At 40.1% G+C, this 17,881-nt stretch overlaps 1 protein-coding gene across 3 annotated transcripts in view; it reads right to left on the reverse strand.

The window, feature by feature from the left end:
* The window catches only part of LOC115141918 (galactosylgalactosylxylosylprotein 3-beta-glucuronosyltransferase 1), a 135,687-nt gene extending 118,023 nt beyond the window's left edge, over nucleotides 1-17,664 (reverse strand). For all 3 annotated transcript variants that reach the window (XM_029681309.2, XM_065000434.1, XM_029681310.2), the window contains exon 1: nucleotides 17,168-17,664. The gene's annotated coding sequence lies outside the window, so the exon portion shown is untranslated. The remainder of the gene's footprint in view (nucleotides 1-17,167) is intronic.
* Between the last annotated feature and the right edge of the window lie 217 nt (nucleotides 17,665-17,881).

Below are 17,881 nucleotides of genomic sequence, written 5' to 3' on the forward strand. Positions count from 1 at the left end.
GGTGCAGGTGTGTGTGAAGAGTGCAACATTATGCTTTCCTTGCTCCTGTACCCTTTCCACACCTTGCCTTAAGATGGTAAAGCTCCCTGAATCTGCGGAAACCACTACTGCGTTCAAACAGCAAAACAACATGTTTTGAGCTGACATCAAAAGAGTTGTGAACTGCACCCAGTGGAACAAGGTTGAAGACTCATATCAGTGCAGTCAGATTGAAAGTAGATGGTCTTTACAAGCAGCCACATGCTGGTCTTACTTTTCCGTAGCTCTAGAACTCTGACAATCTCTTTTAAAACTATCTTGCAACGTTTTGGCTACAGTGGCGAAGTCTTTTCTCCTAACTCTGGCCTGGCGGTGATATACATGTTAACCCATGAGTTAGGGCTGACCGTTTTATGGGTATTTCTTACCATCAGCATTCTACACTATGTACTGTTGGTCCCAAAGGGTACTGTATGACACATAATCCAATGACAGGCTCTGCTCAATAAATTAGATCTAGATGCTATTTGCTGACATAGTTGGACTGGAGCAGGGGCTAAATATGTCCAGGCTCACACAGACAAGCAAACAGACACAGAGATAGTCAGAGAGAGAGAGAGAATGGTATAAGCACACTGTTACACAGGTGAGAGACAACAGAATACCCCAGGAAACAACATATATACTGTTGAAGTTGGAGGTTTACATACACTTAGGTTGGAGTCATTAAAACTCATATTTCAACCACTAGTTTCTTGTTAATTAACAAGTTTTGGCAAGTCGGTTAGGACATCTACTTTGTGCATTTTTCCAACAATTGTTTACAGACATATTATTTCACTTATAATTCACAGTATCACAATTCCAGTGGGTCAGAAGTTTACATACACTAAGGTGACTGAGCCTTTAAACAGCTTGGAAAATTCCAGAAAATTATGTAATGGATTTAGAAGCTTTTGATAGGCTAATTGACATCATTTGACTCAATTGGAGGTTTACCTGTAGATGTATTTCAAGACCTACCTTCAAACTCAGTGCCTCTTTGCTTGACATGGGCAAATCAAAAGAAATTAGCCAAGACCTAGGATTTTTTTTGTAGACCTCCACAAATCTGGTTCATCGCCTGAAGGTACCACATTCATCGGTACAAACAACAGTATGAAAGTATAAACACCATGGGACCACGCAGCCGTCATACCGCTCAGGAAGGATGCGCGTTCTGTGTCCTAGAGCTGACCATACTTTGGTACGAAAGTGCAAATCAATCCCAGAACAACAGCAAAGGACCTTGTGAAGATGCTGGCGGAAACAGGTACAAAATAATCTATATCCACAGTAAAATGAGTCTTATATCGACATAACCTGAAAGGCTGGTCAGCAAGGAAGAAGCCACTGCTCCAAAACCACCATAAAAAAAGACTACGGTTTGCAACTGCACATGAGGACAAAGATCGTACTTTTTGGTCTGATAAAATACAAATAGAACTGTTTGGCCATAATGACCATCATTATGTTTGGAGGAAAAAGGGGGAGGCTTGCAAGCCGAAGAACAACATCCCAACCATGAAGCACAGGGGTGGCAGCATCATGGTGTGGGGGTGCTTTGCTGCAGGAGGGACTGGTGCACTTCACAAAACAGATGGAATCATGAGGCAGGAAAAGTATGTGGCCATATTGAAGCATAATCTCAATATATCAGTCAGGATCAGTCAGGAAGTTGAAGCTTGGTCGAAAATGGGTCTTCCAAATGGACAATGACCCCAAGCATACTTCCAAAGTTGTGGTAACATGGCTTAACTTGGGTCAAACGTTTCAGGTAGCCTTCCACAAGATTCCCACAATAAGTTGGGTAATGTTTGGCCCATTCCTCCTGACAGAGCTGGTGTAACTGAGTCAGGATTGTATGCCTTCTTGATAACACACGCTTTTTCAGTTCATGCCAACAAATGTTCTATAGGATTTAGGTCAGGGCTTTGTGATGGCCACTCCTTAAAACCTGTTTGGGATAGGGGGCAGTATTTTCACGTTTGGATGAAAAGCGTGCCCAGAGTGAACTGCCTGCTACTCGGTCCCAGTTGCTAATATATGCATATTATTAGTATATTTGGATAGAACACACTCTGAATTTTCTAAAACTGTTTGAATGATGTCTGTGAGTATAACATAACTCATATGGCAGGCGAAAACCTGAGAAAAATCCAACCAGGAAGTGGGAAATCTGAGGATTGTAGTTTTTCAACTCTTGGCCTATCGAATACACAGTGTCTATGGGGTCATCTTGTACTTCCTAAGGCCTCCACTAGATGTCAACAGTCTTTATAACCTTGTTTGATGCTTCTACTCTGAAGGAGGGGGGAACGAGGGCTCTTTTAGTCAGTGGTCTGGCAGGGTGCCACGAGCTGGTGATGGGCGTTCACGTGAGAGTTAGATTGAGTTCCATTGCATTTCTGAAGAAAAAAGAATTCTCCGGTTGGAACATTATTGAAGATTTATGTTTTTTTTTTGTTTTTTTTTACCCAGTTTTCCTCCCCAATTTCGTGGTATCCAATTGTTTTAGTAGCTACTATCTTGTTTTATCGCTACAACTCCCGTACGGGCTCGGGAGAGACAAAGGTTGAAAGTCATGCGTCCTCCGATACACAACCCAACCAATCTGCACTGCTTCTTAACCTCTTAGAACTCTCCCTCTATACTGCCCCTGTTGGAGAAAGTGCGTACCCATAGTAAACTGAAAATATTTTTTCCCAAAATTGCTAATATATGCATATAAAAATTATTATTGAATAGAAAACACTCTAAAGTTTCTAAAACCGTTTAACTTGTTGAGGACGTGGTACCGAAGTGGGGACCACAATCAGCAGAAATGCTCAAGAGCGCCACCATAGAGGTTGATAAACCTCAAACTTTCATTAACCTGTTAGTCCTCTAGGGGCAGTATTTCATTTTTGGATAAAAAGACGTGCCCGTTTTAAGCGCAATATTTTGTCACGAAAAGATGCTCGAATATGCTTGGAATTGATAGCTTTGGAAAGAAGACAGTCTTACGTTTCCAGAAATGCAAAGATTTTCACTGTGAGTCCCTTAGAACAAATGTTTCGGGCAAAACCAAGATGTATGACCGACCAGGAAATGCACAGGATTTCTGAGGCTACGTTTTCCATGATCGCCTTATATGGCTGCGAATGCGACAGGAAAGAACGGACACTTTATCTTGTTTCCCCAAGGTCTCTGCAGCATTGTGACGTATTTGTAGGCATATCATTGGAAGATTGACCATAAGGGACTACAATTGCCAGGTGTCCCTCTTGGTGTCTGCGTGGCAATTGGTGCGCAAAAATCAACTCCCAGTATTTTTCCAGTCACTTATCAGAACGAGGCAAGATACAAGGACGGTGCTTTCAATGGAGAGAAATATGACAAACCACCTTCAGGATTGATTCAAACAACGTTTTCCATGTTTCAGTCAATATTATGGAGTTAATTCGGAAAAAAGTTCAACATGTAGGTGACTGAATTTTCGGTTAGTTTCGGTAGCCATATGCATAGTAACAAAAGGGAACGATGTGTCCTACACAAGAATCTTTCAGGAAAAACTGGACATCTGCTATGTAACTGAGAGTCTCCTCATTGAAACATCTGAAGTTCTTCAAAGGTAAATTATTTTATTTGATTCCTTGGCTGGTTTTTGTGAATATGTTGCGTGCTAAATGCTAATGCTAACGCTAAGCTAGCTATCAACACTCTTACACAAATTAGTGATTTTCTCTGGTTCTAAAGCATATTTTGAAAATCTGAGACGACAGGATTGTTAAGAAAAGGATAAGCTTGAGAACAGGCATATTTATTTCGTTTCATTTGCGATTTTAAAAAATTGCTAACGTTGCGTTATGCTAATGAGCTTGAGGCTGTAGTAACGATACCGTATGCGGGATGGGGCGGACTATGAGGTTAAAATTGACATACAATATACTGAATTAAAGCTACACTCGTTGTGAATCTATCCACCAAGTCAGATTTGTAAAATGCTTTTCGGGGAAAGCATGAGAAGCTATTATCTGATACCATGCACCCTCAAAATACTGCACCGTCACATAAAACGACAGATTTTGCGTTAGCCGTCGCAAACGAAAACGCTGAAATAAAATATAAAACATTCATTACCTTTGACGAGCTTCTTTCTTGGCACTCCTAGATGTCCCATAAACATCATTTAGGGTCTTTTTTCGATTAAATCGGTCCATATATAGCCTAGATATCGATATTATCGTAACGTAATTTTTTAAAATTCAAAAAGTCGACGATAAACTTTCACAAAACACTTCGAAATACTTTTGTAATGCAACTTTAGGTATTAGTACACGTTAATAAGCGATAAAATTCCTCAGGAGGCGATGTGAAATGTTTAGCTTGAAAAGATGTCTTGAAACGGTCTAACCAAAATCTGGGCGGGGACAGTAGGAAAGGAGTTCCCTTGTTTCGGTTAGACCAAGAATCAATTGCGAAACAAATGACGTGACTCTAGACAACCTGTGGAAGCTGTAGCCAATGTACACTCGGCTCTATTTATTTCGGTTCGCTTTGAACAAATGCCTGTAGTCGCGGAAGGATATATTTTTCCATTTTCAGTGAACAGATTTTCATGCACTTTTCGATGAAACGCACGTTTTGTAAAGGCCACAGGCGTGATTTAAACAGTTTTGGAAACGTCTGAGTGTTTTCTATCCACACATACTAATCATCTGCATTTACTATATTCCTGGCATGAATAGCAGGGCGCTGAAATGTTGCGCGATTTTTAACAAAAAGCTGCGAAAATCAGCTTGAATTCTGAACTTCCCTAAGAGGTTTTAAATTATGTCTGTATGTAAAGCAGAACTCTCAGGGCAGCCATTCTCCCAAACCCTCTCTTGGCAACAGAAAAGTTGGGACAACTTTGACGTCATTGCCCCCACCCTTCCCAGGCAGCTACGGATCCAGGAACAGTCTCTATCTGTTCAGCGCGATGCCTGCTTTCAAATGGCACGTTCATTGTGAGAATCCCACGAGCCCTGCACGTTTGGCGGGCGAAATTGCTCGTGTCCCTCTGAAATACATGCACTCTATTGCGCGCGGCCGATTTGGAGTACGTTCCTTTTCCAAGATCAAGCATTTGAAGCCGGTTTGTCTGTTAGCGCTGTCCTTTGTTCTACATGCTAAAAACATCATAAAGCTCGATTTTGCACATCGTTTGACCAGTTTAATCGACATATAATATGTAAATTGGAAGTTTTAATGCGCAAGAGTGCTGGACCAGAAGTCATTTTTGATGCATTTCAGCTGAAGCTGTTAGCATATGCTAATACAGGGACACACAACGTGAAACCAAACGATTTATTGGGTAAGTATGACTCCTTCTACGTCTTCTGATGGAAGAACATCAAAGGTAAGGGAATATTTATGTGGTTATTTTCGGTTTCTGTGGACTCCAAACGTAGAGGAGACATATGCTAATATCTGAGCGCCGACTCATAGTATAGCCCAGTGAACGATGTCTGTAACGTTAAAAATAAATGTAATACAGCGGTTGCATTAAGAAGTGTATCTTTGTAAATATATGTAGAACATGTATATTTAGTCATGTTTATTGCTTGTTATCTGACGTTATCTGTCGGAGCTAGCATCATTTCTCCGGACATTTGAGTAGCATGTTTTTTTTAAAAATGTCGTCAACCGAGATTTATGGATATAAATGGCATATTATTGAAAAAAAATTAAATGTACTGTGTAACATGTAATATTACTGTCATCTGATGAAGATTTTCAAAAGGTTAGTGAATTATTTATTTTTTAATCCTACTTTTAAATGTTATTTTTTCTGGGACAAAATGGCCGCCACTTGCCTTTTGTTTCGGTGGTGATCTAATATAAATATGTGCTATGTTTTCGCCGTAAAACATTTTAGAAATCGGACTTGCTGGGTAGATTAACAAGATGTTTATCTTTCATTTGAGCTATTGGACTTGTTAATGTGTGGAGGTTAAATATTTTTAGGAATATTTTTTCGCATTGTGCGTAATGCTAATGAGCTTGAGCCGTAGTCACGATCCCGGATCCGGGATGGGGAGCTCTAAGCACGCATCCAACCTGGAAGCCAGCCGCACCAATGTGTGGGAGGAAACACTGCACCTGGCAACCTTGGTTAGCGCGCACTGCGCCCGGCCCGCCACAGGAGTCACTGGTGCGCAATGAGACAAGGATATCCCTACCGGCCAATCCCCCCTAACCCGGACGACGCTAGGACAATTGTGCGTCGCCCCACGGACCTCCCGGTCGCGGCCAGTTACTTCGTTTGACATGTTTCTACGGACTGTAATGGAACCTTTTGACTTTGACTGCTCGCGCATCGTGAGTTTGGATTTGTTTACTAAACGCACTAACAAAAAGGAGGTATTTGGACATAAAGATGAACTTTATCGAACAAATCAAACATTTATTGTGGAACTGGGGTTCCTGGGTGCATTCTGATGAAGATCATCAAAAGTAACTGAATATTTATAATGCTATTTCTGACTTCTGTTGACTCCAACATGGCGGATATCTGTTTGGCTTGATTTGTTGTCTGAGCGCCGTACTCAGATTATTGCATGGTTTGCTTTTTCCATAAAGTTAAAAAGAAATCTGACACAGCAGTTGCATTAAGGAGAAGTATATATTTAATTCTGTGAATAACACTTGTATCTTTTATCAATGTTTATTATGAGTATTTTTGTAAATTGATGTGGCTCTCTGCAAAATCACTGAATGTTTTGGAAGCAAAACATTACTGAACGTAACGCGCCAATGTAAACTGAGATTTTTGGATATAAATATGCACTTTATCGAACAAACACACGTGTTGTGTAACATGAAGTCGTATGAGTGTCATCTGATGAAGATCATCCAAGGTTAGGGATCGATTTTATCTAGATTTCTGCTTTTTATGACTCCTCTGTTTGGCTGGAAAATGGCTCTGTGTGTTTTTGTGACTTGGCTCTGACCTAACATAATCATATGTTGTGCACTCGCTGTAAAGCCTTTTTGAAATCGGACACGATGGATAGATTAACAAGAAGTTTCTTTCATTTGGTGTATTGCACTTGTTAATGTATGAAAGGTACATACTTCTAAAAAATATTTTTGAATTTTGCGCATTGCCTTGTCAGCGGAATGTTGTATAAGCGGATGTTGTATATATAGCCATAAGAAGTTTTTAAACAATTTAAAGGCAATGCTACCAAATACTAATTGAGTGTATGTAAACTTCTGACCCACTGGGAATGTGATGAAAGAAATAAAAGCTGAAATAAATCATTCTCTTTACTATTATTCTGACATTTCACATTCTTAAAATAAAGTGGTGATCATAACTGACCTAAGGCAGGGAATTTTTACTAGGATTAAATGTCAGGAATGGTAAAAAACGGAGTTTAACCTCTTAAGACTCTAGGGGCAGTATTTCATTTTTGGATAAAAAGACGTGCCCGTTTTAACCTCTTGCCTCTACTTGGGACGCTTGCGTCCCAACTAGAGCTCTGGAAATGCAAATGCGCTACGCTAAATGCTAATAGTATTAGTTAAAACTCAAAAGTTCATTAAAATACACATGCAGGGTATCAAATTAAAGCTACACTCGTTGTGAATCCAGGCAACAAGTCAGATTTTTAAAATGCTTTTCGGCGACAGCATGAGAAGCTATTATCTGATAGCATGCACCAATACACTACAACAGAAAAGCACAGCAGGGGACGTAAACAAAATAATTAGCATTTCGGCGTTACACAAACCGCACAATAAAATAGAAAACAGTCATTACCTTTCACCATCTTCTTTGTTGGCACTCCTAGATGTCCCATAAACACTATTGGGTCTTTATTTCGATTAAATCGGGCCATATAAAGCCAAGATATCGTTATATGTAGACTGTGTGATAAACGAAAAAAACAGCGATTTCACAACGTAACGTCATTTTTTAAAATTCAAAAAGTAGACGATAAACTTTCACAAAACACTTCGAAATACGTTTGTAATGCTACTTTAGGTATTAGTAAACGTTAATAAGCGATAAAAATCATCCGTAGGCGATGTAAATATCATTAGCTGTCGTCTTGGAAAAAATTTCAGGAGAGAGCTCTTCCGGAATGATCTGGGCGGAGACCGGAGGTAAGTGGTGCCCCTGTTTCGGTTCAACCAAGAATCAAAGATGATTCAATTCACAAGACTCTAGACAACATGGGGATGCTGTGGGAGTTGAATGCTCGGTCTTATCTAATTCGGCTCACTGTTAACCTCTTACCTCTACCTGGGACGCTTGCGTCCCAACTAGAGCTCTGGAAATGCAAATGCGCTACGCTAAATGCTAATAGTATTAGTTAAAACTCAAAAGTTCATTAAAATACACATGCAGGGTATCAAATTAAAGCTACACTCGTTGTGAATCCAGGCAACAAGTCAGATTTTTAAAATGCTTTTCGGCGACAGCATGAGAAGCTATTATCTGATAGCATGCACCAATACACTACAACAGAAAAGCACAGCAGGGGACGTAAACAAAATAATTAGCATTTCGGCGTTACACAAACCGCACAATAAAATAGAAAACAGTCATTACCTTTCACCATCTTCTTTGTTGGCACTCCTAGATGTCCCATAAACACTATTGGGTCTTTATTTCGATTAAATCGGGCCATATAAAGCCAAGATATCGTTATATGTAGACTGTGTGATAAACGAAAAAAACAGCGATTTCACAACGTAACGTCATTTTTAAAAATTCAAAAAGTAGACGATAAACTTTCACAAAACACTTCGAAATACGTTTGTAATGCTACTTTAGGTATTAGTAAACGTTAATAAGCGATAAAAATCATCCGTAGGCGATGTACATATCATTAGCTGTCGTCTTGGAAAAAATTTCAGGAGAGAGCTCTTCCGGAATGATCTGGGCGGAGACCGGAGGTACGTCGTGCCCCTCTTTCGGTTCAACCAAGAATCAAAGAGGATTAAATTCACAAGATACTCGACAACATGGGGATGCTGTGGGAGTTGAATGCTCGGTCTTATCTAATTCGGCTCACTGTTAACAATTGCGGTAGTGGCGCAAGGATATTTATTTCCATTTTCTGTGATCAGGTTTTCCTGCGCTTTCCGATGTAACGCACGTTATGTAATAGCCACAGTCGTGATTTAACCAGTTTTAAAAACGTCCGAGGGTTTCCTATACACACATTCTAACCATATGAACGTACTATATTCCTGGCATGAGTAGCAGGGCGCTGAAATGTTGCGCGATTTTTAACAAAATGTTCAAAAAAGTAGAGGGTCGACTGAAGAGGTTAAGCGCAATATTTTGTCACGAAAAGATGCTCGAATATGCTTGGAATTGATAGTTTTGGAAAGAAGACAGTCTTACGTTTCCAGAAATGCAAAGATTTTCACTGTGAGTCCCTTAGAACAAATGCTTCGGGCAAAACCAAGATGTATGACCGACCAGGAAATGCACAGGATTTCTGAGGCTACGTTTTCCATGGTCGCCTTATATGGCTGTGAATGCGACAGGAATGAACGGACACTTTATCTTGTTTCCCCAAGGTCTCTGCAGCATTGTGACGTATTTGTAGGCATATCATTGGAAGATTGACCATAAGGGACTACATTTACCAGGTGTCCCGCTTGGTGTCTGCGTGGCAATCGGTGCGCAAAAGTCAGGTCCCGGTATTTTTCCATTCAAATCTCAGAACAAACCAGGCTACAAGGACGGTGCTTTCAATGGAGAGAAATATGACAAACCACCTTCAGGATTGATTCAAACAACGTTTTCCATGTTTCAGTCGATATTATGGAGTTAATTCGGAAAAAAAGTTCGACATGTAGGTGACTGAATTTTCGGTTAGTTTCGGTAGCCATATGCATAGTAACAAAAGGGAACGATGTGTCCTACACAAGAATCTTTCAGGAAAAACTGGACATCTGCTATGTAACTGAGAGTCTCCTCATTGAAACATCTGAAGTTCTTCAAAGGTAAATTATTTTATTTGATTCCTTGGCTGGTTTTTGTGAATATGTTGCGTGCTAAATGCTAATGCTAAGCTAGCTATCACCACTCTTACACAAATTAGTGAATTTCTCTGGTTCTAAAGCATATTTTGAAAATCTGAGACGACAGGATTGTTAAGAAAAGGATAAGCTTGAGAACAGGCATATTTATTTCATTTCATTTGCGATTTTTAGAAATCGCTAACGTTGCGTTATGCTAATGAGCTTGAGGCTGTAGTTACGCTACCGCATACGGGTTTGGTCGGACTATGAGGTTAAATGTAGTATGTAAATGTCCGACTTCAACTGTATGCAAGGTAACAACATGGATATGCCAGGAAACAACATGGATACGCCAGGAAACAACATGGATATGCCAGGAAACAACAATGATATGCCAGGAAACAACATGGATATGCCAGGAAACAACATGGATATGCCAGGAAACAACATGGATATGCCAGGAAACAACATGGATATGCCAGTAAACAACATGCATATGCCAGGAAACAACATGGATATGCCAGAAAACAACATGGATACGCCAGGAAACAACATGGATACGCCAGGAAACAACATGGGTATGCCAGGAAACAACATGGATATACCAGTAAACAACATGGGTATGCCAGGAAACAACATGGATATGCCAGGAAACAACATGGATATGCCAGGAAACAACATGCATATGCCAGAAAACAACATGATATGCCAGGAAACAACATGCATATGACTGGAAACAACATGCATATGCCAGAAAACAACATGATATGCCAGGAAACAACATGGATATGCCAGGAAACAACATGCATATGCCAGAAAACAACATGCATATGCCAGAAAACAACATGATATTCCAGGAAACAACATGGATATGATTGGAAACAACATGGGTATGCCAGGAAACAATATGGAAATACCAGGAAACAACATGATACGCCAGGAAACAACATGATATGCCAGGAAACAACATGACACGCCAGGAAACAACATGGAAATACCAGGAAACAACATGATATGCCAGGAAACAACATGGATATGCCAGGAAACAACATGATATGCCAGGAAACAACATGATATGCCAGGAAACAACATGGATATGCCAGGAAACAACATGGATATGCCAGGAAACAACATGATACGCCAGGAAACAACATGGAAATACCAGGAAACAACATGATATGCCAGGAAACAACATGGAAATACCAGGAAACAACATGATATGCCAGGAAACAACATGACACGCCAGGAAACAACATGGAAATACCAGGAAACAACATGATATGCCAGGAAACAACATGATACAACATGGAAATACCAGGAAACAACATGACACGCCAGGAAACAACATGGAAATACCAGGAAACAACATGACATGCCAGGAAACAACATGGAAATACCAGGAAACAACATGATATGCCAGGAAACAACATGACACGCCAGGAAACAACATGGAAATACCAGGAAACAACATGATATGCCAGGAAACAACATGATACGCCAGGAAACAACATGATATGCCAGGAAACAACATGATACGCCAGGAAACAACATGATACGCCAGGAAACAACATGATATGCCAGGAAACAACATGCATATGCCAGGAAACAACATGATATGCCAGGAAACAACATGGAAATACCAGGAAACAACATGATATGCCAGGAAACAACATGGATATGATTGGAAACAACATGGGTATGCCAGGAAACAATATGGAAATACCAGGAAACAACATGATACGCCAGGAAACAACATGATATGCCAGGAAACAACATGACACGCCAGGAAACAACATGGAAATACCAGGAAACAACATGATATGCCAGGAAACAACATGGATATGCCAGGAAACAACATGATATGCCAGGAAACAACATGATATGCCAGGAAACAACATGGATATGCCAGGAAACAACATGGATATGCCAGGAAACAACATGATACGCCAGGAAACAACATGGAAATACCAGGAAACAACATGATATGCCAGGAAACAACATGGAAATACCAGGAAACAACATGATATGCCAGGAAACAACATGACACGCCAGGAAACAACATGGAAATACCAGGAAACAACATGATATGCCAGGAAACAACATGATACGCCAGGAAACAACATGGAAATACCAGGAAACAACATGACACGCCAGGAAACAACATGGAAATACCAGGAAACAACATGACATGCCAGGAAACAACATGGAAATACCAGGAAACAACATGATACGCCAGGAAACAACATGATACGCCAGGAAACAACATGATACGCCAGGAAACAACATGATATGCCAGGAAACAACATGATACGCCAGGAAACAACATGATACGCCAGGAAACAACATGATATGCCAGGAAACAACATGCATATGCCAGGAAACAACATGATATGCCAGGAAACAACATGGAAATACCAGGAAACAACATGATATGCCAGGAAACAACATGGATATGATTGGAAACAACATGGGTATGCCAGGAAACAATATGGAAATACCAGGAAACAACATGATACGCCAGGAAACAACATGATACGCCAGGAAACAACATGATATGCCAGGAAACAACATGGAAATACCAGGAAACAACATGATATGCCAGGAAACAACATGACACACCAGGAAACAACATGGAAATACCAGGAAACAACATGATATGCCAGGAAACAACATGATACGCCAGGAAACAACATGGAAATACCAGGAAACAACATGATATGCCAGGAAACAACATGGAAATACCAGGAAACAACATGATATGCCAGGAAACAACATGACACGCCAGGAAACAACATGGAAATACCAGGAAACAACATGATATGCCAGGAAACAACATGATACGCCAGGAAACAACATGGAAATACCAGGAAACAACATGATATGCCAGGAAACAACATGATACACCAGAAAACAACATGATATGCCAGGAAACAACATGATACGCCAGGAAACAACATGGAAATACCAGGAAACAACATGATATGCCAGGAAACAACATGATACGCCAGGAAACAACATGATATGCCAGGAAACAGCATGATATGCCAGGAAACAACATGGGTATACCAGGAAACAACATGGGTATACCAGGAAACAACATGGATATACCAGGAAACAACATGGATATGCCAGGAAACAACATGGGTATACCAGGAAACAACATTATATGCCAGGAAACAACATGATACGCCAGGAAACAACATGATACGCCAGGAAACAACATGAATATACCAGTAAACAACATGGATATGCAAGGTGCTGACACCAAATAATGTGTAATGTAGTATAGTTTGGATTAAATGTAAATAATATGTCCAAGTATGGAGTAAGAACACTGACAAAATACAATTTTACCATAATCATTAAAATGATTACATTAACCAACAGTGGCTTGTTTATGCCAACATGACAGCTACAAAAACATGTTTGTCCAGAGTGCATGATTTCATGATGGGTGTCAACATATTTGGACAGGACGAGTCAGAGCTTCCAAGGAAACTTGGCTGATCCAGCTTGACACATGTGTATGGACTTGGGACAGTGTCCCTGACTGGGGTAATTGCAGCCACATCGAGCTGTATTTTCTATGAGAGCACTGGGAGCCTTGCTATTACCTTTAGAATACTACCCTGTGGCACAATTTTCACTCTAATTGAATGATTTATATATTTAGCTATTGCACCCAGCAAGATTATTACTGCTTGCCTTCTGTCCAGACGATCCCGACCATCCTAGTGCTGCCAGTGTAAAGAAAATGGGGAGGAGTTAGAGTCCATCTCATTAACTTAGGCAACATCATCTTATTAGTATAACAGGCTAAACATGCTGCCCGTTGTCCTGATTATGTCTGGAATGTAGGAAAGAACATTAGACAATGGTTTTCTCTTTACACATCGGGGAGGTGCTGGATGTGTTGTAGGGGAAACCGGCGCACAAAGTAACTAAATAACTCATTAGAAACCACAATGTGCTAATGCTTGATTAGTGTATCTACTTGCCTAGGAAGCTTTGAGTCAATCATTTTGAGTTTTATTGACAAAAATGTTTCATTCCGGCCGAATTCTACATTTTCTTGCCGCCTCTCTTTTAAAAAGAATGATTGACCTGTGCATCTATGCATCTAATCATATATACTTTTTTATCAGTAAGAAATGGTCTTTTGATTGGCATAGTTGTTGACAATAATTATTGTATTTTCTCACAATAATCAGATTAGACTCAGACTTGTAATGGCTGTACATTGTAACATTTGTTAAAATGAACTCATTACCTAAATTCTATGATATTTTATATGATATTTAGGCACATTCACATAATGATATAAAATGTCACTTCTTTACATACATTTTACCAGTACTACTAAGATACTACCTTAGATTTTTTTTAAAGTAATATTCATGCTTTTAAATGCTAAAAGTATCTTATGTAAAATATATTAATTTGACTACTCTGTTTTAGGTCAATATATATAGAGTACCAGTCAAAAGTTTGGACACACCTTCTCATTCAAGGGGTTTTCTTATTTTTACTATTTTATACATTGTAGAATAATAGTGAAGACTTCAAAACTATGAAATAACACACATGGAATCATTTAGTAACAAATGTATTATATATTTGAGATTCTTCAAAGTAGCCATCCTTTGCCTTGATGACAGCTTTGCATACTCTTTGCATTCTCTCAACCAGTTTCACCTGGAATGCTTTTCCAACAGCCTTGAAGGAGTTCCCACACATGCTGAGCACTTGTTGGCTGCTTTGCCTTCACTCTGCGGTCCAATCCAAACCATCTCAATTGGGTTGAGGTTGTGTGATTGTGGAGGACAGGTCATCTGATGCAGCACTCCATCACTCTTCTTCTTGGTCAAATTGCCCGTACACAGCCTGGAGGTGTGTTGGGTAATTGTTCTGTTGAAAAACCAATGATAGTTCCACTAAGCGCAAACCAGATGGGAAGGCGTATCGCTGCAGAATACTATGGTAAACATGCTGGTTAAGTGTGCCTTGAATTCTAAATAAATCACCAACAAAAGCACCCCCACACCATCACACCTCCTCCTTCATGCTTCATGGTGGGAACCACACAGGCAAAAATCATCTGTTCACCTACTCCGCATCTCACAAAGACACGGTTGAAAAAAAAAACTCTCACAAGGGACAGATTTACACCAGTCTAATGTCCATTGCTTGTGTTTCTTGGCCCAAGCAAGTATGTTCTTATTATTGATGTCCTTTAGCAGTGGTTTATTTACAGCAATTCGACCACAAAGGCCTGATTCATGCAGACTCCTCTGAACAGTTGATGTTGAGATGTGTCTGTTACTTGAACTCTATGAAGAATTTATTTGGGCAGCAATTTCTGAGGCTGGTAACTCTAATGATCTTATCCTCTGCAGAGGAGGTTACTCTGGGTCCTCATGAGAGCTTCATCATAGCGCTTGATGGTTTTTGGGACTGCACTTGAAGAAACTATAAAAGTTCTTTACATTTTCCGGATTGACTATCTTCTGAATACTACCCCTACCTTGTCACAACAAAACTGATTGGCTCAAATGCATTAAGGAAAGAAATACCACAAATTAACTTTTTAACAAGGCACTCCTGTTAATTAAAATGAATTCCAGGTGACAACCTTATGAAGCTGGTTGAGAAAATGCCAAGAGACAAATCAAGACAAAGGGTAGAATCTCAAATATAAAATATATTTTGATTTGTTTTATGCTTTTTTGTTTACTAAAATGATTCCATATGTGTTATTTCATAGTTTGATGTCTATAATTCTACAATGTATAAAATTGTGAAATAAAGAAAAAAATTTGAATGAGAAGGTGTATCCAAACTTTTGACTGGTACTGTACATCCCTAACAGATAAAATGAACATATTTTTTGTCCATACTGTATAGTGTATTTTTGATCCAAATATCAGTTTTAAATCAGAGAGTTTTCAATTACCCCTTATTTTTTTACCAATGAAGACTGTGTTACAATTAATACAGCAGTCTGTTACAATTAGCCCCATGAGAACTACAGGGGGGGGGGGTAATAGAACTGTTGTTGCTGTGTGTTATGGTAGCTAAGATATGTGCGTTGTTTGGATAAAAATATTATGAAACTAAAGTACCTCAAATAATATTTTCAAAATAAGAAAAAACCTAAATGTGTTACATTGTGCCCTGGTCTCCCCTACACATCCACTGTGTTAGTACATAATCAACTGTGTTAGTATATAAGTGACTGGTAGTACAGTGTTAGTACACCGACACCTGTGTCTGACAAGGAAACAAACACAGAAACTGCATCAAAGCCCAAAGAGTTGCAAAGGTAGCGTACCTGTCTCAAATGACAAAATACAACCCTCTCTCCAGAAATAACCTATAAGTTTGCCTTGTTTTTCTAAGCCAATGCCCTTTTTGTTCCTTTGGACACACTTGTTATTTCTTGTTAGAGGTGGTGAAGGGTTCCCCTGAGTCGCCAGGGAAACTGTGTTTCCTGATGGTCGAGGGTACAGCAAACAAGCAGTGCATTCTTCCTCTTAATGTGTTTGTACTGTAATTGCATTCTGTACTGTGATACTGCACACAGTCCTCAATGGGAAATACATGTAACAAAAAATAATACATCATATTGGACAAGCTAGATCACCAATTCAAAGACACACTATAACAAGACCCTCAGCAACAAACAAAGCGTTTTAGTCAAATTGTCAGTTTGATTGACGGTAGCCGATGAAAGCTCTCCAAGTGCTCTTGCTGTCTCCTGTTATTTGAGCAGGAAGGAACATGATGATGGGGATTATCAGTGATTCCTCATGTCAGTCACTCACTCAGTCAGGCCACCATCAGGTTCCCTGCTCCTTCAGATGACCCTCATGGCTCTGTAGTCTACTGCATACAATATGGATGGCTTAAATCTCCAACACTTCCACAATACTGATACAGCTACATGCATACAGGGAGGGACTCAGGACAAAGATGGCAATCTTCCTTCATGTTAGGATCTTTATCAGCATGAAACATTTTTAATCTTTCATTATTATGTCTCTGTTTGTGCTCCTGCTGCAAGCACCTCTTTGAATTTCTATTGAAGGGTGTAATCAAGCATGGAGAGAGAGAGAGAGACATAAATATTATTTACCGTGGGCTTCAGTGATGGACTGCTATTCCTAACACATGCTGTGGAAGGACTCCCGTTCATTATCAAAATCCTGGTTTTGTCCCTGCTTGTTTTGCCTCTTTCTGCTTCGCTGTGTGACTTGTCATATACAGAGACAACATTCAAAGCATCCCTTTATTTGATCCCTCTGTGGCAGATGACACCGGTATTCAATCCTTGGATGATGGATGGAGAAAATAGGGAAAATAAAAGAGAGAGGGAGAATTTCCCCGGCTTCATTTTCTGTCCTCTCCTCAGCTCAGGATCACACACAGATACACGCAAGCAAGGGGGGATGTCAGAGAGAGACGGTAATGTGTTTTGCTCCGTGGTCGTCCTTCTCCCCTCTCTATCTGTCCCTCCCTCTTTCTTCCTCTCTCTCTGTCTATCCCTGTCTCTGTTGCAGCGACTCGGCGGTTGTCTTAGAGGCAGACTGTGCTGTGCTGTCGTAACGGGGGAGATGGCTCTTCGCGTGTAGAGACATCTGTGAATGTGTTTATGTGGGACAAAAGTAGCCTCTTAGCCGAGGCAGAGACCCCCCCCCCCCACCTTAGTAGAGATGGTCTCGCTAATGGCATGTACCATTAAGGCTCAGAGCAGGGTGGGCTGCAGCAGAGAGAGAGAGGGAACAGGGAGGGGGATAGTGAGAGGCAGGCAAGAGAAAGGAAGGAAACATGGTGAGCTGAGCGTATTCCT

Source organism: Oncorhynchus nerka, linkage group LG14 (assembly GCF_034236695.1).
Source record: "Oncorhynchus nerka isolate Pitt River linkage group LG14, Oner_Uvic_2.0, whole genome shotgun sequence".
NCBI classification, from domain to species: domain Eukaryota; kingdom Metazoa; phylum Chordata; class Actinopteri; order Salmoniformes; family Salmonidae; genus Oncorhynchus; species Oncorhynchus nerka.